Raw genomic sequence first — 21,051 nt, 5'->3', positions numbered from 1 at the left:
CAATGTAGAACATGGGGTTAACTTATCCACTGTGTATGGATTTGGAATTTCCCGGCACGAACACCAAACCAGCTGACAAGCTCTGTTGCAGCCTCTGTTCCAGCGGTTGTCCAATGGGCGTTGTGTCGGCGTCCTCTGGCTACCAGCCAACCAGTCAAGGTGCAGCTCGGAGTAGGACGGGCGGAGGAATCTGACTGCGGCGCGCAGGGCAGTCGTTGCTCCGAGGGGATCTACCAGCAGTCCGGCTGGCTAGTAGAAAGTCTCTATGCACAGAGTGTGACCGCGAGTCCTCACAAGTCACTCTTTTGCCTGGGAAGAAACTGGTTCGTTCCCGGTCCAGCGCTGCTTCTGAATAAGCTATTCAGGTTGTCGACGAGGGTCCAACTGTAGGCTGCCGTTGATCAAACGGAGCATTCACGTTAGTAGAATTCTGAGTACGTACGGGATGCTTGGCCTCGCGCTTAGAACAAAGTCCAAGTCCCTATGCAGACAACAGCAGTTGTCACGTGATTGTCTCTGAGGATGCGCGAAAATGGCCAAGGAGAGCCCCGATCTGAGCTTGCGCTCCCTTTTTGACCAAGACACAGATGTGTGCTGATTGGTTGAGAGTTTGGCGGGCATTGGAGACCCACGTGGTATTACCACGCCCTGCCAGTCCCTGATTGGTTGGTCAAGGTGAGATATAAGTCACTTACTCTTGACACTTAAGAATGCAGTCCAGATGTCCATTCAGCACTCCCTAGACAGATAGGCGCCAATGGATGACCATTGATCATGATAGCCAGGCTTAGCTAAGTGCATCCCTGTCTGGGAGCTGTTCCCTATCAAAAGAAAACAACTTAAAATCAGTCTGCATGAATACTTTCTCTGTGGCTGCACCACAGAGATGGGGGGTGAGATGGGGCTTCATTTAGGACAGCATACCAACGCTTAATTCTGTCTTATTAACAAGCATTGCCGCTACACTTGTATCCCAACTTTTGCAACTCGCAACTGAAAACCCACTGAAGCTAAGCAGGTGTGAGCCAGGTCAGTACCAGGATGAGGGTGAGCTACAGGGAAAAACAAAGCTTCCAGATGGAAGTGGTGTTAATGGGCGCTCACTCTGAGGTCTGTACGGGTCCCAATGTCCCAATATAGTGACGGAGAAGCTGTGTTGGAAAAAGGGCGCTGTCTTTTGGATGAGATGTAAAACCGAGGTCATAGTGCTCTGTGGTCATTAAAAATGACCACCAAAACCTTTGACAAAAGCTCTTGGTAATTGATGGTCTTCAATAATGCTTCTCCTTTAGGTACATTTTAAATCAGCTGAAAAATGCTGTGAAATGGGGGGGCACTTCAGGCCAGTGTAGGATTTGGGTTACAAGAACTATGAAACTGCACGAGAAAGCCCGTACACTGAATTACACGGCTTTCTATTCAAAGGACAAAAGAAATTCCCTGAGCTTGATTTTTTGCAGCACAGAGAGGACCACTGTTGTGAGGTCGGTTAGCTCAGTTGGTTAGATGGTGGTGCTAGTAACGCCAAGGTTGCGGGTTTGAGCCGCGTACGGGCCAGGTCCTTTTCTCCTCTCTTACCAAAGCTGTTAGGTTCCTTTCCGTGGTGAGATGGGTTGTCATGCAACGCTGCCACATAGCGCCGACAGACAAGAGTGTTGCGGGAGAAGAGAAATGTGTTTGAAGATTTAAGAGTGTCTTAGGTGCAGCCAAAATCAAGTGTCACAAATGCAAGTGGTTGGATTTCCATTGTTTAATATGGTAAAAATAAGCGGAAGTAATCTGCCGGTCCGGCACAGTCTGCCATGCTTTTGTCATTTACTGTAAAGTGGTATTGAACTGGGTGTCGAACTGGAGCCGCACCATTTGCATATGTGAGGCTCCAGTTATACATCGAGTGTCACATTAAATGACAAAAATGAAGAGAGTTAAAGCAGCTGGAGAGGTTTTCTTACAACTTTTGAGCTGACACAGTTTTGGAAAATGTTTCCTTCACGCTGCACTGTACAACATAGGCAGCCAAGAGTCTCCAAAACAAAACAGAATTGACAGATAGGAGAAAATTCCCACTCGTCCTGAAGTTCCCAAAATCAAGCACTGAGCGTAAACAAAGTGTCTAAGTAGCGTGGGAATGCTAACCCTAACCCTAGCGTAAAAAGATGAGTCAAAGTAACGTCTAATCGGATTAGTTTCCTTAGAGCTGGTTCAGAGTTTGCTGAAGAGTTTACCCAGTGGGCACTGATTCGTCGAATATACGTATATTCACGGCGAAAATACGGCTATACGTATATATACGTCGCCTCGACGTATAATCAAAGTCGAATTGCAACCGTAAAATCGACGACATTAATAAACGCATATATAACGTCGAAAACACATCTAACACAGTGCCTGAGGCTTTTTACTGTATGTATCGTGTGTGCCGCAACTAGGAGTATACGGCACTCTGCACAGTGTACGAAGTAAATTATTTTCGCAGTAATTAATTTACACGTGTATAATAAATATAGTAAATATAATAAATTAATTACTGCGAAAATTACTTCGTACACTGTGCAGAGTGCCGTATACTCCTAGGTAAGTTAGGTACATCTTTTTGCCCAAAACTGAAGGGGCGACATTCCTCCCTCCCCCCGTGATGCCAGGCCTGTCCCCATCCTATTCCATAATGTCATTATACTGTATATAATACCATACAACAGTGACCGATCCTTACTAACTGCATGCGTTAAAATTGCACATCAGCTCATAGCAGGGGGCACATAGCCGCGATGTATTATCAATGTTAAATTTCAACCATAATATCGACAACATTAATAAACGCATACGTTGAGAAAATATCGAACCCAGCATATTTTCCGGTTATATACCACAATGCATTGCTAGTATTCGTTGGTCACCATTTTGGACACGTTTTTCAAACGTAGAAGTATATCCGCAAATATCTCAGCAATCCTCTTTTGACGAGTAAGTATGAACAATAATAATACTATCTGAATACATACAGATCTTTCTTAATATTATTTTGATTAAAATAGTAAGTGAATAAGCAAAAAATGGCACATAAAAATAGTGGAGCTTTTTAAACGTCTGTACTTACTGCGCCCCATAAGAAATCGTTTGTCCCCGTTCAAAAGAGGTTGTGCGATGTCCTGCAGCGTTCGCAAAGCAAACCTTTGACAGTTTGAAAAGAGGAATTTATTCTGCTTCCTGTGCGTGCAGTAGTTACAAAGTTGAACGTCTTTACACGATCTGCTGCAGTTTTCAGTGGGCGGGCGTTGTCAAATGGCTTGGAAAAACGCACTGTGTTTCGGCTCGGCAAACATCGTGAGCAGTGTCCTGCATGTTTTCTGTGTATAGCTGTCTTTTAACGCATACAGAATTCATTCGAAATGGGGAATGGTGTGAATGGGGAAGATGACACTAAATCGTTTTGCCGTTTCTCTATTCTTATTCTATGTTGTACTTTCAAACTTTGGGTACTCTTTAATTAGGACAGACTTTATTGCTCAACTTCTATGATGCAAGCCAAATTTTATACATTTATTTCAGCTTTGAGCTTAGTAAAACGTTCATTTTTTAGATTATACTAAAGAAGATATTAATCATCATTAATTTGGGAAGTAATATTATATAATTTTCTCCTAGCTGCGGTGCTGAAGTCCCACCCTAAATCAGCAGAAAAAGAAATAAAGGAGCACGCAATGTGTTACTTGAAGAATGCATATGCAAGGCAGGGGGCCAGGAGATCTGGACACTGAAAATACTAGGTTTTTGGTTCTAACTGTTAGGACAATTACACAGGGTTTGCAAATAGTGGACAAAAATCGTCTTAACTTCCATTGTAATATTTTTTTTCTTGGAAATATAGAAGTTGTACATTTTAAAATGTATATTTGAATCAAAATGTGGTTTTGAGTTAGTGTGTTAATGTAATTAGTTTGTGTTTGCCGTTACTATACTGTATATTGCCATATTACCAGAATTTGTAGCTGAAGTTTAAGACTAGTTGTGTTTTTTATGATTATTGCCCATATGTTGATTGTTGATTGATTGTATACAATGTATAATTTGAAATACATATTTTTCAGGTGTGAATGTGTATTTTCAGAATAAATTTCTAAACCAAATCATTGGGTTGATTTTCTAGTTTCTACACCTGTAAAACCTAACTTTGATGTATAATAGACCTCTACCCATATACGTATAATAGACCTCTAAAGTTATCCGTATAATAGACCTCTAACCATATACATATAATAGACCTCTAAAGTTATCCGTATAATAGACCTCTACCCATATACGTATAATAGACCTCTAAAGTTATCCGTATAATAGACCTCCAACCATATACGTAGAATAGTCCTCTAAAGTTATCCGGAACTCCTACCATATATGTATAATAGTCCTCTAAATTTATCCGTATAATAGAACTCCAACCATTTACGTATAATGAACATCTAATCATAGACGTATAATTGACGTATAACAATAGACGTATATTAGAATTTCATTCTAGACGAATTGCAGACCACATTTAGACGTCTAAGGTATGCGTTTAATAGACGTATATTATACGTCTTTTGCCCACTGGGTTACGTCTCAACAGAAACGCTCTTTAGCTCTTTCAGTGTTATGCAGAGAACAGCGTCTGTCGAGATCACTTTTGAGTCAGCGCGAAACGCCGTGTGCTGTCAGTTTGATTTCATATTGCTCGTAGCGGCGCCCGGCTTTTGTCTGTCAAACGTTAGGTTGCGCTTCTTCATGCTGCATCGTCGGCATGAGTGGAGCTTTTTAAACGTCTGTACTTACTGCGCCCCATAAGAAATCGTTTGTCCCCGTTCAAAAGAGATTTTGCGATGTCCTGCAGCGTTCGCAAAGCAAACCTTTGACAGTTTGAAAAGAGGAATTTATTCTGCTTCCTGTGCGTGCAGTAGTTACAAAGTTGAACGTCTTTACACGATCTGCTGCAGTTTTCAGTGGGCGGGCTTTGTCAGATGGCTTGGAAAAACGCACTGTGTTTCGGCTCGGGAAACATCATGAGCAGTGTCCTGCATGTTTTCTGTGTATAGCTGTCTTTTGACGCATACAGAATTCATTCGAAATCATTGATTTCTCCAATTATCAAGGGTCCCTTAAAGGATGAGTCAAAGTAACGTCTAATCGGATTAGTTTCCTTAGAGCTGGTTCAGAGTTTGCTCAAGAGTTTACCTTTCACAGATGTGCAAAGAAGAATGTTGGGGGTGCACGCTTCAAGGTGCCTTACAGTGCGTTGTTTCCGACACAGTGTGGCCGGGTGTTTTCCGAGTTATCGCACGGATTGGGCACGCCCACAAGCCGAGAGCCGCAGGCGATGAGCCCGGGGCTGAACAGGCCCCACTGGCTAGTTTGTAAGGCCAGGTGCATTGCCAACCATGACCGGCAGTGCAGAGGCTTTGAAGGCGGCCTGGGCTCCTGCAGCTATGCAGCCACGCACTCTGGTTTCTCTTCATCTCGTACAAATCTTTCGCCTTTTACTAAAGATTTCCGTGGAGAGGAGCATGAATGAGTTCCATGCAATTTTTGTGCTTCCCTGCCTTCGGGTGGGGCGCAGCCTGGCTGGTCAAAGAGAGAAAACAAAAACGCTCGCAATCGGTCTTGTTATGGCGATTGTGGCAGTCTGCTCCGCGAGTCCTCGGTCTCCGGCCGTCTGATTGGCGCTCTTTTCTTTGGGGGGCGGGAAGTGTCCGGCCGCAGGGGATCTTGGGACCTCGCTTTGCATAGCGGCTTCCCAGAGTGCGTCGTTTCCGGCACAGTGTGGCCGGGTGTTTTCCGAGTTATCGCACGGATTGGGCACGCTCGCAAGCCGTGAGCCGCAGGCGATGAGCCCCGAGCTGAACGGGCCCCACTGGCTCGTTTGTAAGATCTGCGGCAGATCGTGTAAAGACGTTCAACTTTGTAACTACTGCACGCACAGGAAGCAGAATAAATTCCTCTTTCAAACTGTCAAAGGTTTGCTTTGCGAACGCTGCAGGACATCGCACAATCTGTTTTGAACGGGGACAAACGATTTCTTATGAGGCGCAGTAAGTACAGACGTTTAAAAAGCTCCACTCATGCCGACGATGCAGCATGAAGAAGGGCAACCTAACGTTTGACAGACAAAAGCCGGGCGCCGCTACGAGCAATATGAAATCAAACTGACAGCACACGGCGTTTCGCGCTGACTCAAAAGTGATCTCGACAGACGCTGTTCTCTGCATAACGCTGAAAGAGCTAAAGAGTGTTTCTGTTGAGACGTAACAAGCTTGTTTCTTTCTACCATGATGTTACCATGACAAAATCTGTCTTTAAACACCTTGCTCAGTCTCTGACGAGACTGTCAAGAATTGCTTTCGCCGATTGTATTGCAAACCGGCGGAAGCGGGGTATTGGGAAAAGTTTTCAACTAGCAATAATCGCGCATCGGCTAAACCTCACAGGCTACGATACTGCCACTGCGCAAAGCTGACGGTTGCCAGGCAACCGCGTGGATCCTATGGAAATCGTTATCAATCGTCTCATGGCATGTCGTTGCTGTAACGCTTCATATTTGCGGCCGGACACTTCCCGCCCCCCAAAGAAAAGAGCACCAATCAGACAGGCGGAGACCGAGGACTCGCAGAGCAGACGGCCACAGTCGCAGTAATAAGAGTGATTGTGAGCGGTTTTGTTTTCTCTCTTTGACCAGCCCAGCTGCGCCCCACCCGAAGGCAGGAAAGCACAAAAATTGTATGGAACTCATTCATGCTCCTCTTCATGGAAATCTTTAGTAAAAGGCAAAAGATTTGTACGAGATGAAGAGAAACCAGAGTGCGTGGCTGGACAGCTGCAGGAGCCCAGGCTGCCTTCAAGGCCTCTGCCCTGCCGGTCGTGGTTGGCAATGCACCTGGCCTTACAAACGAGCCAGTGGGGCCCGTTCAGCTCCGGGCTCATCGCCTGCGGCTCTCGGCTTACCTGGCAGGGGAGATACCTTGATCAGCCTGTAGTTGGAGTAGTTGGATTGTTTTCTTGTTTTGTGGAAGCAGTGTTTGTTTTGCAGTTTGAGATGGCAACCTTTGGATCCCGCAAGAATGCTGTACGTTTTGAGCTTTTGGATGACCTGTTCATGGATCGTATGCAGTTCAGCAGAAAAGTGTTACAGAAGGAACTTGGCTTTGAACCTCGGCACTTGGATTTCATCTTTGCTCTCCCAGGTCAGAAAGCATTTGAGGTTGTATTTGGTACCTATCCTCTGTTTGAACAATGCGTGGATGTGTTTGAGGCAAAAAGAGGGAAAGTTCCTGCACTTGAGAAGATCAACTTGCAGCCTCTGACACAGAGAGAGAGGAAAACGGTGCATGTTGTTATGTTCTCGGAACTGGCAAAGACGGAGGACATTCACACCTGGCTTAACCAGTACTGCACCGTCCACCATGGAACTGAGGTTAGAGATGTTGACGGTATAAAAACAGGAGCAAGGAAATTCGAGGTTCGCTTACTACCGGACAATGTAAATGGAGGCTTAAGGCACCTGCCCTCTACAATCCGGCTGGGCGCCTGCAATGGCTATGTTTTTTATGTGGGACAACCAAAGGTGTGTCGGCGCTGTGGTGCTGTGGGACACCTGGCATCTTCCTGCACTGTGAAATGCTGCAAGACCTGTGGCAAACAGGGACATTTAGCCTCTGACTGTTCAATGCTGCCAAAGTGCAATTTATGTGGCTCGGAAGGACACGTTTTTAAGAACTGCCCTCACGCCTACGCCAATAAACTCAAAATGAGAAAGGATGAGGCAGTGCTTGTTTCAGCCAAACCGGCCCGAAAAGCCAAAGCAAACAACAAGTCAAACAAAGAACCCTTGTTGGACAAAGAGTCTCAGCCTCCAGCCAGGATCAGTCCTGCTGTGGCTCCGGGGCCGGTGGAAGAGAAATCCACTACGCTCCCACAACCGCAGACTGCACCAGACAAGCACGAGGGTTTGAAAACCCCCGAGAACAGCGAGGACCCCTCCCCCACTCCTGCTCCTCAGAACGAGGGCCAGTGTGGGGCCCCCCGGTGGAGCGGGTCCAGCGACGATACCCAGGATTCAGCGGAGCTGCTTTTCTCAGACTCTGCAAGTGCTACAGATGCCCTCCTCTCCTCCATCCAGTCCATCACGGAGGATCTGCAACAGCTGGTGGGTGAGGGGGAAGAGGAGACTGGTGCATCGGCTGCACCCCTTTCCCCTCAGTGCTCCCAGGAGCTGGACTTGAGGAAAAGGAAAAATGACTCTGTTTTCTCCCCGAGCGAGGAGGAAGGAGAGAATGGCGATGGGGACAGCTGGAACCCCTCCACCCCTCCCTCTACCCCCTTCCTTGAAATGGACTCCGTGAATGCTTTTACTGCTGCCACCCTGATGAAGGCTCATTCAGAGGATGGCTGGCAGGAAATTGGTAAGAAGAAAAAGAAAAAGAAGAAGGTAACAGGTGAGACCGAAGAGAAATGTGTTTTGTAAAGACTGGTTCCACTTTCTTATGTAATATGGCTCTAAACATAATTTCTCTTAACACCAGAGGTATCAATGACGGAGTTAAATGTCAGTGTGTCTTTGATTACCTCCAGCAGAGAGAGGGAGATGTGTTGATGTTGCAGGAGTGTGCTTTAGCCTATCAAGAGAGGTATAAAAGCTTTGAAGATAGGTGGGATAAAGGGCCTTCTGTTTGGTCAGGGGACAATAACAACAGAGCCTCTGGCGTGGCCATTCTTTTCAAAGGATGGGCTTTCAAATTGAAAAGTATTCAGAGGGTCATAGATGGCAGGTTGCTGTGTGTGGATGTGGAATGGGGGACCGTTAACCTGCGGCTAATCAATGTGTATTGTCCTACTGACGTGGGAGGAAGGGTGGAGCTACTCAAGGCACTCTCTCCCCTATTGTTAAGTAGCACAGACGTGATAGTGGGAGGGGATTTTAATTGTATCTTAGAGCACACAGACAGGCAGTCTAGCTCTCCGATAAAATTGGATTCCAGCTCACTGGCCCTGCAAAACTTAGTTCAAGACTTTAAACTCTCAGACACATATAGATGTATATATCCCACAACAGCAGGATATACATGGTCAGGGAGGAATAGCAGCTCCAGAATTGACTATTGCTTTGTCTCAGAGAGAGTGAAAGTTGTTGGGGTCACTCTTCAGCCTGTCTTCTTCTCAGATCATCAGGCTTTAGGGTGTAGAGTGGAACTCCAGGGCGGGACTGTCTTTGGCCCAGGCCTCTGGAAACTCAACACAAAGCTGCTAGAGAACGAGGGGGTAGTATCCCGCTACAAGGAGAAACTATCACAGTGGCTGTCCTTGCAGTGTCTGTACGGGTCAGTAGGAGAGTGGTGGGAGGAGGTGAAGATGAGGACAAAGACCTTTTTCATGGCTGAGGGAAGGAAGGCTGCTGCCAGACGGAGAGGAGTGCTAGCCAGGAAACAGAGGCAGCTGCAGCGTCTCTACACGATGCTGCACAGTGGCTTCGATGTGCTCGAGGATATCACCCTTTTAAAAAAGGACATCCGGAGCATAGCCGAAGAAAGTAGTCGAGGAGTGCTGTTAAGAGGCAGAGTGCAGTTCTTGGAAGAAAATGAGAAGTGTACTCGCTTCTTTTTCAGGAAAGTGGTAGGCTCCAAGTCTGTCATGGAAAGTGTAGTTGATGAGGAGGGACGAGAGAGAACAGAGCCGAGTGCTATCCTCTCCTGCACCAAGGCCTTCTACTCAAGACTGTACAGCTCTACAGAGGTAAAGGATGAAGAAATTCATTTTTTTACCTCAAAGCTAGAAAACGTTTTGAGTGAAGAAGATAGGGAAGTACTTGAGAGGGATTTGACAGTAGAAGAGCTGAGACAGGCTATGGAGAGCTTACAGAAGGGGAAAACTCCAGGTGCTGACGGGCTCCCTAAAGAATTTTATTGCACCTTTTGGGATCTGCTTCAGGATCCGCTACTGGTCCTATTCGAGGAAAGATATAAGACAGAATTGCTGCCTGACTCCTTAAGAGAAGGCACTATCTCTCTCTTGTTTAAGAAAGGAGCAAAAAATGACATAAAGAACTGGAGACCCCTCAGCCTGTTAGGCGTGGACACTAAGATCCTGTCCAAAGCCCTTTTCCTGCACCTACAAAATGTAGTGGCCTCACTGGTAGGGAAAGAACAGACTTGTGGGATAGCAGGACGCCTGATGAGCGACAACCTGGCCTTGTTGAGGGATGTCTGTCTGTACTCTGAGGATCGCTCCCTCCCTCTTTGCATTTTAGGTGTAGACCTAGAAAAGGCCTTTGACCGCCTAAACCGGCAGTACTTAACATCGGGACTTGAGCACATGAAGTTTGGCCCCATCATGAGAAAGTGGATTAACCTGCTGTACACAGGTAGCAACAGCAGAGTCATGGTTAATGGCAATAGATCACGCCCCTTTGAAGTCTGTTCAGGGGTGAGGCAGGTCTGCCCATTATCCCCCTTGTTATGCGTTTTGGCTATGGAGCCCTTAGCCTGTGCCTTGCGCCAGGATCAGGCCATTAATGGGATACCAGTGCCTGGAAGTGGGGGAGGAGAGGTAAAGACATCTCTATACATGGATGACGTCACCCTGCTCCTCTCTGACAATGCCTCAATTAGCAGAGCTCTGCAGTGCTGTGATCGTTTCTCTTTGGCTTCCTCCGCAAAAATTAACAAATCTAAGAGTGAGATTTTTTATCAGAACTGGAGGGAGCCAAAAGAAGGACATGATCTCAGGCTGCAAGAGAAGAGAATTAAGGTCCTGGGGGTGTATTTTGGAGAAGAGATGGGAACAGTAAATTGGCAGAACAAATTGCCAATCTTAAACAAAAAACTGATGCAATGGAAGGACCGAGACCTCACCATGACAGGGAAGGTGCTGGTCATCAAAGCCGAGCTCTTGCCTGTCTTGAATTTTCTGGCTTCTACCTTCCCAATCCCACACCGTGTTGCGGCGGTGATGAGGAGATTGATGTTTCAATTTCTATGGGGTGGGAAGCAGGAAAGACTCAGAAGGGAAATAATGTACAGGCCGCCACCCTCAGGGGGGAAGTCTGTCCCAGATATTGCTACGAAGCTGCTGTGCATTTTCCTGGCCTCTGTGCTGAGAGGCTTTGCAACAGCACCTGCAGCGCGTACCTGGACTTATTTTTCCAGGCTCTGGGTAGGTAGGGAGGTGTTCAGAGTGTGGGGTGTCAGACCCAAGCTGGACGTCCCACTCTCTGACACATGCCCTGCAATTTATGGGACAGTTAAAAGTTTTCTAAGATCTCACCCAATTGGCCATATTCCCCTCCGAGATGTCAGCGTCCAAAAACTGGAAGATTTCGTTGCACCCCAGAACAATAGGCAGACCCATGTGGGCATTTTAACATCAGCCCAAACAAGGAAGGTGTGGAAACACACATCCTCTAAGTTTCTGTGCAACATTCACAGAGATTTAGCCTGGAGTGTCGTCCACCAGTGCTTACCGGTACGAACTTTCTTGTACCGTAGGGGCCTCACCCCCAGCCCTCGCTGCGTTAGGGTGGGCTGCGGCGAGGAGGAGACTGTATCCCATCTCCTGTGGTCCTGCTTTTTTGCTAAGGCCTTCTGGGCACTGTTTGAAGATTGGTTGCTGGCTCTCTCGCCCCAATTTACCCTGACCGCTGCTTTCGTCATATACGGCATCTCTCCTGTCAAACTTCCTCCTGACGTGTTTGACAGGATCTGGGCCGTGGTGAACAGTGGGAAAGTTGCCCTGTGGAGAGTGAGGAACATGGGGCTGTTCAAAGGCATCGAGATCCCAGTCAAGGCAGCAGGTAGCCTGGCCCTGTTCATCACCCGAGAGAACTATTACCTCAGAGATCTGTGGAGAGAAGGGAGGGAGGAAGCAGAAAATCTGTGGGAAATAGAGAGCATAGGTCAATATCTCAAGAAACTGTGAAAAACATTATCAAGTTTAAGTAAAGAATGTGATTTGCACCAGAAAAAAAGAAAATTGTTGCTATGTAACTGTTACCATGTCAAAATGTAATGAGATGTGATCATATATACTGTTTTAAGTATGTATATGAATGTAAAGCTTTCTGATTTGTGATGTCCTGTATTTTTTTGTGAAAAGAAAATAAAGTTCTTAAAAATCGAAATCGGTTCACCCAGGGCGAGGCTCGGCCATTGCACTCCGGCTGTGCTGACCCCTGCGAATTCCCCAAATGTGGGAATCTCGACTGCATAATTTCTGGTAGTGGGGGACTGCGTTCGCGCTCTCCCCTGATGTGCTTGGTCCAAAATCAGATACAGGAAGGTTAGGACACCACGAGCTGCGTGGCTGCGGAAGGATCCCGGTTCGACAGGAGTGGACGCCGCTGCTGGTTCTCGCTGGCTTTTAGTTAGGGGTCCGGAGAAGCATCTCAAGCTAGTTCCACTACTCCTTCCGGACGTTCATTCCCTTTTCAAAGTCAGTCGTTTTGCTGTAGTCTGCGTTCTTTAGGCTGATTATCGAGGTTAGCCTTTATTTGGTCATGGGGGGCTCGGTACTGTATGCTGAGTCTAAAGACAGTTTCACCCGTTTTCTGATTGCTCGGTTCTGTACCAGTGCAGACATGTCAAACAGTGAATGGCTGTACCTCTATTGTATCCGTGCTCAATGAATGAAATCGGTAACAAATGAATATATGTCTAGTTATACGAAAAACGAGTGGTTTATCGACTCATCTTCATTTGCAGATTTAGAGGCAGCTTCGATATTCGTTTTACAGACGGGTTTTTTTTTTTTGAATATGGGTCACACACATGCCACAGCAACAAAACATCTCTAGAGATGAGGCTATAGATCACCTTTCCATCCTGCAGGTTTTCCTCCCAAAGCCTACGGCACCAACGGCGACCCCTGCTGGCCGGGAGAGCAAAAGCTTACAGCACCTGGTATTCCCAGGCAGTCTCCCATCCAAGTACTAACCAGGCCCGACGCTGCTTAGCTTCCGAGATCAGACGAGATCAGGCGTGTTCAGGGTGGTGTGGCCGTAAGCGAAAGCCCCGGCGCCTGACTCGCTACTTGAAGCTGTGTGTGGCGGGGGTTCCGTGCCCCCCGAGCGGGACTGAAGGATCGTTCGTGTGCAACTCTTTGGAAAGGAGCTGCTTTCCAAATCGCATTGCGTGCCTGGATGTTGGCGAATGCGCTCCCTTGTGTTGGCTCGTCCCGCACTGGAGGAGGACAAACAATCTGCACGGAGGAGCACCAGGCAAGTCTTCACCAGACAAAAACCTCCAGTGCACAGCACTCTGGAAACATTTCGGGGCTTTCGCGTGTTTATTTCAGCACGTAAAGCGCACCGGTCCAACACGTCGGCCGGGCGCGCGGCGCCTCCGCCCTCTTGTGGCCTTGCGGCGTCAGAGCAAGTGGCTCCTTCTCGCTGCCCTTCCGCTGTGTTGCAGGACCCGGAGCGCGCACTTTGTGGGGGGCGGGGGACCGCGTTCGCGCTCTGCCCCCGGTCTCTTGCGCGAGTACTAAATCTCACGGACAGGGGGGCCTCGTCATTGATTGTTACAGGTGAGACGGGGATTAGGAGGAGACCCCGACTGATGGGTAAAGGGGAGCACTAACACCAGAGGGACACCCACGGCGTCTCTTTTTGAGAGACGCCCTGGGGTTTCCTAATGGCCAAGGAGGGTCGGGACCTCGGTTTGACGCCTCCCCCGAAGGTTGGCGCCTGTTTGTGCAGCAGAGTGTCGCCATCAGGAGGCTGGGGCGTAAGAGAGCCACACAGCCCGCAGGGTGAGCGCTCCCTACTGGTCCCAGTCACACCTCTTGCAGGAGCAGCAGCAACCGGAGCTTTTCCGGGGTGGAATCTCCCATCCGGGTGCCGGCCAGGCTCACACCTGCTGGGCTGCCCCGGGGGTGAGCCCAGTCGAGAGTCGCAGGGCCAGATCTAGTCACCGGGGAGAAACGATACAAGTGAAGGATTGCTCGGCTCTCGGCACTTGAAAAGACCGACAAATGTCTCGTTCCCGCCGGAGCTGAATGTACCCGCATGTGTGGTGTCGTCTTCTTCCCCCGCCCCGCTGTGTTTGCTGTATTGTCTCTGAAGCCGGCCCCCCCGAGACGAGACGGGCTGTTCCTGTGCCCCAATTAACACTTTACAGGTGCCATTCCCCGGCATTGTGGCCATTGTCGGTGCTCACACGCGATAAGATAAGGCGGAGGAGAGCGGGGCATGCCCAGCGGCAGACATTCAAGGAGGGGGCAGTGCGAGGTGAGGTGAGGTGCGACACGCCGGAGCCCCGACGCAGCTAATGCGGAGCACTTGTTGGACTGGCATCGAAAGGACGTGTGCGCACGGAGCGAGCCTTCCCTGCGGCGGAGCGCGGGAACTTTCTCCCCCCCTCCCGCTGCAGGAGTTGTGTGCACTGCAGCGGTGCCGAGAGAAAAGCACAGAAGGCAGCAGGCTCTGGAGAGCAGGTAAGAGACGGAGCCTTGTGGGCAGGCGAGCAGGCCCGTTTTTTGGAAATTGCTGAAAAGGTTTGTTCGGTGTGTGGCAGGCGCACGTCGCGAGCTTGCGTGGCGATCTGCCGGTCTGGAGTTATGCAAATGAGGCCGAATTGCATCCCGGGACATGCTGCGAATGCGCAACGGCGACTGCAGATGTGTAGGAAACGGCACGCTCGTTTTCTCGTTTTGCCCACACTTTTGAGTGTTAGTGTGGCGTGTGAGTGTGTGAAAGAGTGGGCCCAGCAGGAGGCGGTGGCGTGCGGGGCGAGGAGGTGGCCTAGGCTGCGTGATTTGTGCTGTGGGTGCGGGCCGCTTGCAGGGGCCTGTTTAACTCATACTTACCTGGCAGGGGAGATACCTTGATCAAGAAGGAGGTTCACCCAGGGCGAGGCTCGGCCATTGCACTCCGGCTGTGTTGACCCCTGCGAATTCCCCAAATGTGGGAATCTCGACTGCATCATTTCTAAAAGTGGGGGACTGCGTTCGCGCTCTCCCCTGATGTGCTTGGTCCAAAATCAGATACGGGAGGGTTAGGACACCACGAGCTGCGTGGCTGCGGAAGGATCCCGGTTCGACAGGAGTGGACGCCGCTGCTGGTTCTCGCTGGCTTTTAGTTAGGGGTCCGGAGAAGCATCTCAAGCTAGTTCCACTACTCCTTCCGGACGTTCATTCCCTTTTCAAAGTCAGTCGTTTTGCTGTAGTCTGCGTTCTTTAGGCTGATTATCGAGGTTAGCCTTTATTTGGTCATGGGGGGCCTCGGTACTGTATGCTGAGTCTAAAGACAGTTTCACCCGTTTTCTGATTGCTCGGTTCTGTACCAGTGCAGACATGTCAAACAGTGAATGGCTGTACCTCTATTGTATCCGTGCTCAATAAATGAAATCGGTAACAAATGAATATATGTCTAGTTATACGAAAAACGAGTGGTTTATCGACTCATCTTCATTTGCAGATTTAGAGGCAGCTTCGATATTCGTTTTACAGACGGGTTTTTTTTTTTGAATATGGGTCACACACATGCCACAGCAACAAAACATCTCTAGAGATGAGGCTATAGATCACCTTTCCATCCTGCAGGTTTTCCTCCCAAAGCCTACGGCACCAACGGCGACCCCTGCTGGCCGGGAGAGCAAAAGCTTACAGCACCTGGTATTCCCAGGCAGTCTCCCATCCAAGTACTAACCAGGCCCGACGCTGCTTAGCTTCCGAGATCAGACGAGATCGGGCGTGTTCAGGGTGGTGTGGCCGTAAGCGAAAACCCCGCCGCCTGACTCGCTACTTGAAGCTGTGTGTGGCGGGAGTTCCGTGCTCCCCGAGCGGGACTGAAGGATCGTTCGTGTGCCACTCTTTGGAAAGGAGCTGCTTTCCAAATCGCATTGCGTGCCTGGATGTTGGCGAATGCGCTCCCTTGTGTTGGCTCGTCCCGCACTGGAGGAGGACAAACAATCTGCACGGAGGAGCACCAGGCAAGTCTTCACCAGACAAAAACCTCCAGTGCACAGCACTCTGGAAACATTTCGGGGCTTTCGCGTGTTTATTTCAGCACGTAAAGCGCACCGGTCCAACACGTCGGCCGGGCGCGCGGCGCCTCCGCCCTCTTGTGGCCTTGCGGCGTCAGAGCAAGAGGCTCCTTCTCGCTGCCCTTCCGCTGTGTTGCAGGGCCCCGAGAGGGAACCCGGAGCGCGCACTTTGTGGTGGGCGGGGGACCGCGTTCGCGCTCTGCCCCCGGTCTCTTGCGCGAGTACTAAATCTCACGGACAGGGGGGCCTCGTCATTGATTGTTACAGGTGAGACGGGGATTAGGAGGAGACCCCGACTGATGGGTAAAGGGGAGCACTAACACCAGAGGGACACCCACGGCGTCTCTTTTTGAGAGACGCCCTGGGGTTTCCTAATGGCCAAGGAGGGTCGGGACCTCGGTTTGACGCCTCCCCCGAAGGTCGGCGCCTGTTTGTGCAGCAGAGTGTCGCCATCAGGAGGCTGGGGCGTAAGAGAGCCACACAGCCCGCAGGGTGAGCGCTCCCTACTGGTCCCAGTCACACCTCTTGCAGGAGCAGCAGCAACCGGAGCTTTTCCGGGGTGGAATCTCCCATCCGGGTGCCGGCCAGGCTCACACCTGCTGGGCTGCCCCGGGGGTGAGCCCAGTCGAGAGTCGCAGGGCCAGATCTAGTCACCGGGGAGAAACGATACAAGTGAAGGATTGCTCGGCTCTCGGCACTTGAAAAGACCGACAAATGTCTCGTTCCCGCCGGAGCTGAATGTACCCGCATGTGTGGTGTCGTCTTCTTCCCCCGCCCCGCTGTGTTTGCTGTATTGTCTCTGAAGCCGGCCCCCCCGAGACGAGACGGGCTGTTCCTGTGCCCCAATTAACACTTTACAGGTGCCATTCCCCGGCATTGTGGCCATTGTCGGTGCTCACACGCGATAAGATAAGGCGGAGGAGAGCGGGGCATGCCCAGCGGCAGACATTCAAGGAGGGGGCAGTGCGAGGTGAGGTGAGGTGCGACACGCCGGAGCCCCGACGCAGCTAATGCGGAGCACTTGTTGGACTGGCATCGAAAGGACGTGTGCGCACGGAGCGAGCCTTCCCTGCGGCGGAGCGCGGGAACTTTCTCCCCCCCTCCCGCTGCAGGAGTTGTGTGCACTGCAGCGGTGCCGAGAGAAAAGCACAGAAGGCAGCAGGCTCTGGAGAGCAGGTAAGAGACGGAGCCTTGTGGGCAGGCGAGCAGGCCCGTTTTTTGGAAATTGCTGAAAAGGTTTGTTCGGTGTGTGGCAGGCGCACGTCGCGAGCTTGCGTGGCGATCTGCCGGTCTGGAGTTATGCAAATGAGGCCGAATTGCATCCCGGGACATGCTGCGAATGCGCAACGGCGACAGCAGATGTGTAGGAAACGGCGCGCTCGTTTTCTCGTTTTGCCCACACTTTTGAGTGTTAGTGTGGCGTGTGAGTGTGTGAAAGAGTGGGCCCAGCAGGAGGCGGTGGCGTGCGGGGCGAGGAGGTGGCCTAGGCTGCGTGATTTGTGCTGTGGGTGCGGGCCGCTTGCAGGGGCCTGTTTAACTCATACTTACCTGGCAGGGGAGATACCTTGATCAAGAAGGAGGTTCACCCAGGGCGAGGCTCGGCCATTGCACTCCGGCTGTGTTGACCCCTGCGAATTCCCCAAATGTGGGAATCTCGACTGCATAATTTCTAAAAGTGGGGGACTGCGTTCGCGCTCTCCCCTGATGTGCTTGGTCCAAAATCAGATACGGGAGGGTTAGGACACCACGAGCTGCGTGGCTGCGGAAGGATCCCGGTTCGACAGGAGTGGACGCCGCTGCTGGTTCTCGCTGGCTTTTAGTTAGGGGTCCGGAGAAGCATCTCAAGCTAGTTCCACTACTCCTTCCGGACGTTCATTCCCTTTTCAAAGTCAGTCGTTTTGCTGTAGTCTGCGTTCTTTAGGCTGATTATCGAGGTTAGCCTTTATTTGGTCATGGGGGGCCTCGGTACTGTATGCTGAGTCTAAAGACAGTTTCACCCGTTTTCTGATTGCTCGGTTCTGTACCAGTGCAGACATGTCAAACAGTGAATGGCTGTACCTCTACTGTATCCATGCTCAATGAATGAAATCGGTAACAAATGAATATATGTCTAGTTATACGAAAAACGAGTGGTTTATCGACTCATCTTCATTTGCAGATTTAGAGGCAGCTTCGATATTCGTTTTACAGACGGGTTTTTTTTTTTGAATATGGGTCACACACATGCCACAGCAACAAAACATCTCTAGAGATGAGGCTATAGATCACCTTTCCATCCTGCAGGTTTTCCTCCCAAAGCCTACGGCACCAACGGCGACCCCTGCTGGCCGGGAGAGCAAAAGCTTACAGCACCTGGTATTCCCAGGCAGTCTCCCATCCAAGTACTAACCAGGCCCGACGCTGCTTAGCTTCCGAGATCAGACGAGATCGGGCGTGTTCAGGGTGGTGTGGCCGTAAGCAAAAGCCCCGGCGCCTGACTCGCTACTTGAAGCTGTGTGTGGCGGGGGTTCCGTGCCCCCTGAGCGGGACTGAAGGATCGTTCGTGTGCAACTCTTTGGAAAGGAGCTGCTTTCCAAATCGCATTGCGTGCCTGGATGTTGGCGAATGCGCTCCCTTGTGTTGGCTCGTCCCGCACTGGAGGAGGACAAACAATCTGCACGGAGGAGCACCAAGCAAGTCTTCACCAGACAAGAACCTCCAGTGCACAGCACTCTGGAAACATTTCGGGGCTTTCGCGTGTTTATTTCAGCACGTAAAGCGCACCGGTCCAACACGTCGGCCGGGCGCGCGGCGCCTCCGTCCTCTTGTGGCCTTGCGGCGTCAGAGCAAGAGGCTCCTTCTCACTGCCCTTCCGCTGTGTTGCAGGGCCCCGAGAGGGAACCCGGAGCGCGCACTTTGTGGGGGGCGGGGGACCGCGTTCGCGCTCTGCCCCCGGTCTCTTGCGCGAGTACTAAATCTCACGGACAGGGGGGCCTCGTCATTGATTGTTACAGGTGAGACGGGGATTAGGAGGAGACCCCGACTGATGGGTAAAGGGGAGCACTAACACCAGAGGGACACCCCCGGCGTCTCTTTTTGAGAGACGCCCTGGGGTTTCCTAATGGCCAAGGAGGGTCGGGACCTCGGTTTGACGCCTCCCCCGAAGGACGGCGCCTGTTTGTGCAGCAGAGTGTCGCCATCAGGAGGCTGGGGCGTAAGAGAGCCACACAGCCCGCAGGGTGAGCGCTCCCTACTGGTCCCAGTCACACCTCTTGCAGGAGCAGCAGCAACTGGAGCTTTTCCGGGGTGGAATCTCCCATCCGGGTGCCGGCCAGGCTCACACCTGCTGGGCTGCCCCGGGGGTGAGCCCAGTCGAGAGTCGCAGGGCCAGATCTAGTCACCGGGGAGAAACGATACAAGTGAAGGATTGCTCGGCTCTCGGCACTTGAAAAGACCGACAAATGTCTCGTTCCCGCCGGAGCTGAATGTACCCGCATGTGTGGTGTCGTCTTCTTCCCCCGCCCCGCTGTGTTTGCTGTATTGTCTCTGAAGCCGGCCCCCCCGAGACGATACGGGCTGTTCCTGTGCCCCAATTAACACTTTACAGGTGCCATTCCCCGGCATTGTGGCCATTGTCGGTGCTCACACGCGATAAGATAAGGCGGAGGAGAGCGGGGCATGCCCAGCGGCAGACATTCAAGGAGGGGGCAGTGCGAGGTGAGGTGAGGTGCGACACGCCGGAGCCCCGACGCAGCTAATGCGGAGCACTTGTTGGACTGGCATCGAAAGGACGTGTGCGCACGGAGCGAGCCTTCCCTGCGGCGGAGCGCGGGAACTTTCTCCCCCCCTCCCGCTGCAGGAGTTGTGTGCACTGCAGCGGTGCCGAGAGAAAAGCACAGAAGGCAGCAGGCTCTGGAGAACAGGTAAGAGACGGAGCCTTGTGGGCAGGCGAGCAGGCCCGTTTTTTGGAAATTGCTGAAAAGGTTTGTTCGGTGTGTGGCAGGCGCACGTCGCGAGCTTGCGTGGCGATCTGCCGGTCTGGAGTTATGCAAATGAGGCCGAATTGCATCCCGGGACATGCTGCGAATGCGCAACGGCGACTGCAGATGTGTAGGAAACGGCGCGCTCGTTTTCTCGTTTTGCCCACACTTTTGAGTGTTAGTGTGGCGTGTGAGTGTGTGAAAGAGTGGGCCCAGCAGGAGGCGGTGGCGTGCGGGGCGAGGAGGTGGCCTAGGCTGCGCGATTTGTGCTGTGGGTGCGGGCCGCTTGCAGGGGCCTGTTTAACTCATACTTACCTGGCAGGGGAGATACCTTGATCAAGAAGGAGGTTCACCCAGGGCGAGGCTCGGCCATTGCACTCAGGCTGTGCTGACCCCTGCGAATTCCCCAAATGTGGGAATCTCGACTGCATAATTTCTGGTAGTGGGGGACTGCGTTCGCGCTCTCCCCTGATGTGCTTGGTCCAAAATCAGATACAGGAAGGTTAGGACACCACGAGCTGCGTGGCTGCGGAAGGATCCCGGTTCGACAGGAGTGGACGCCGCTGCTGGTTCTCGCTGGCTTTTAGTTAGGGGTCCGGAGAAGCATCTCAAGCTAGTTCCACTACTCCTTCCGGACGTTCATTCCCTTTTCAAAGTCAGTCGTTTTGCTGTAGTCTGCGTTCTTTAGGCTGATTATCGAGGTTAGCCTTTATTTGGTCATGGGGGGCCTCGGTACTGTATGCTGAGTCTAAAGACAGTTTCACCCGTTTTCTGATTGCTCGGTTCTGTACCAGTGCAGACATGTCAAACAGTGAATGGCTGTACCTCTATTGTATCCGTGCTCAATGAATGAAATCGGTAACAAATGAATATATGTCTAGTTATACGAAAAACGAGTGGTTTATCGACTCATCTTCATTTGCAGATTTAGAGGCAGCTTCGATATTCGTTTTACAGACGGGTTTTTTTTTTTGAATATGGGTCACACACATGCCACAGCAACAAAACATCTCTAGAGATGAGGCTATAGATCACCTTTCCATCCTGCAGGTTTTCCTCCCAAAGCCTACGGCACCAACGGCGACCCCTGC

General features: G+C 50.8%; 10 non-coding genes across 10 annotated transcripts; 5 read left to right on the top strand and 5 right to left on the bottom strand.

Annotated features, from left to right (window-relative positions):
* Positions 1 to 5,469: 5,469 nt before the first annotated feature.
* Positions 5,470 to 5,586, top strand: LOC148643195 (U5 spliceosomal RNA). The gene has a single exon (XR_015929243.1). It is a non-coding gene; the product is annotated as a U5 spliceosomal RNA (small nuclear RNA).
* Positions 5,587 to 6,343: 757 nt separating this feature from the next.
* Positions 6,344 to 6,485, bottom strand: LOC148643194 (U4 spliceosomal RNA). Its single transcript, XR_015929474.1, has one exon. It is a non-coding gene; the product is annotated as a U4 spliceosomal RNA (small nuclear RNA).
* A 233-nt stretch (positions 6,486 to 6,718) lies between these two features.
* LOC148643193 (U5 spliceosomal RNA) lies at positions 6,719 to 6,832 on the bottom strand. Its single transcript, XR_015929288.1, has one exon. It is a non-coding gene; the product is annotated as a U5 spliceosomal RNA (small nuclear RNA).
* Positions 6,833 to 12,096: 5,264 nt separating this feature from the next.
* LOC148643192 (U1 spliceosomal RNA) lies at positions 12,097 to 12,266 on the top strand. Its single transcript, XR_015929140.1, has one exon. It is a non-coding gene; the product is annotated as a U1 spliceosomal RNA (small nuclear RNA).
* A 636-nt stretch (positions 12,267 to 12,902) lies between these two features.
* Positions 12,903 to 13,021, bottom strand: LOC148643191 (5S ribosomal RNA). Its single transcript, XR_015929212.1, has one exon. It is a non-coding gene; the product is annotated as a 5S ribosomal RNA (ribosomal RNA).
* A 1,794-nt stretch (positions 13,022 to 14,815) lies between these two features.
* Positions 14,816 to 14,979, top strand: LOC148643190 (U1 spliceosomal RNA). The gene has a single exon (XR_015929467.1). It is a non-coding gene; the product is annotated as a U1 spliceosomal RNA (small nuclear RNA).
* A 636-nt stretch (positions 14,980 to 15,615) lies between these two features.
* Positions 15,616 to 15,734, bottom strand: LOC148643189 (5S ribosomal RNA). Its single transcript, XR_015929190.1, has one exon. It is a non-coding gene; the product is annotated as a 5S ribosomal RNA (ribosomal RNA).
* A 1,807-nt stretch (positions 15,735 to 17,541) lies between these two features.
* LOC148643188 (U1 spliceosomal RNA) lies at positions 17,542 to 17,705 on the top strand. Its single transcript, XR_015929411.1, has one exon. It is a non-coding gene; the product is annotated as a U1 spliceosomal RNA (small nuclear RNA).
* Positions 17,706 to 18,341: 636 nt separating this feature from the next.
* On the bottom strand, positions 18,342 to 18,460 carry LOC148643187 (5S ribosomal RNA). The gene has a single exon (XR_015929189.1). It is a non-coding gene; the product is annotated as a 5S ribosomal RNA (ribosomal RNA).
* Positions 18,461 to 20,267: 1,807 nt separating this feature from the next.
* On the top strand, positions 20,268 to 20,431 carry LOC148643186 (U1 spliceosomal RNA). Its single transcript, XR_015929227.1, has one exon. It is a non-coding gene; the product is annotated as a U1 spliceosomal RNA (small nuclear RNA).
* Positions 20,432 to 21,051: the final 620 nt, after the last annotated feature.

The sequence above is a fragment of the Lepisosteus platostomus genome, chromosome 22 (genome assembly GCF_059453375.1).
Source record: "Lepisosteus platostomus isolate fLepPlt1 chromosome 22, fLepPlt1.hap1, whole genome shotgun sequence".
Classification (NCBI taxonomy): domain Eukaryota; kingdom Metazoa; phylum Chordata; class Actinopteri; order Semionotiformes; family Lepisosteidae; genus Lepisosteus; species Lepisosteus platostomus.
This window is presented reverse-complemented; position numbering and strand designations above follow the sequence as displayed.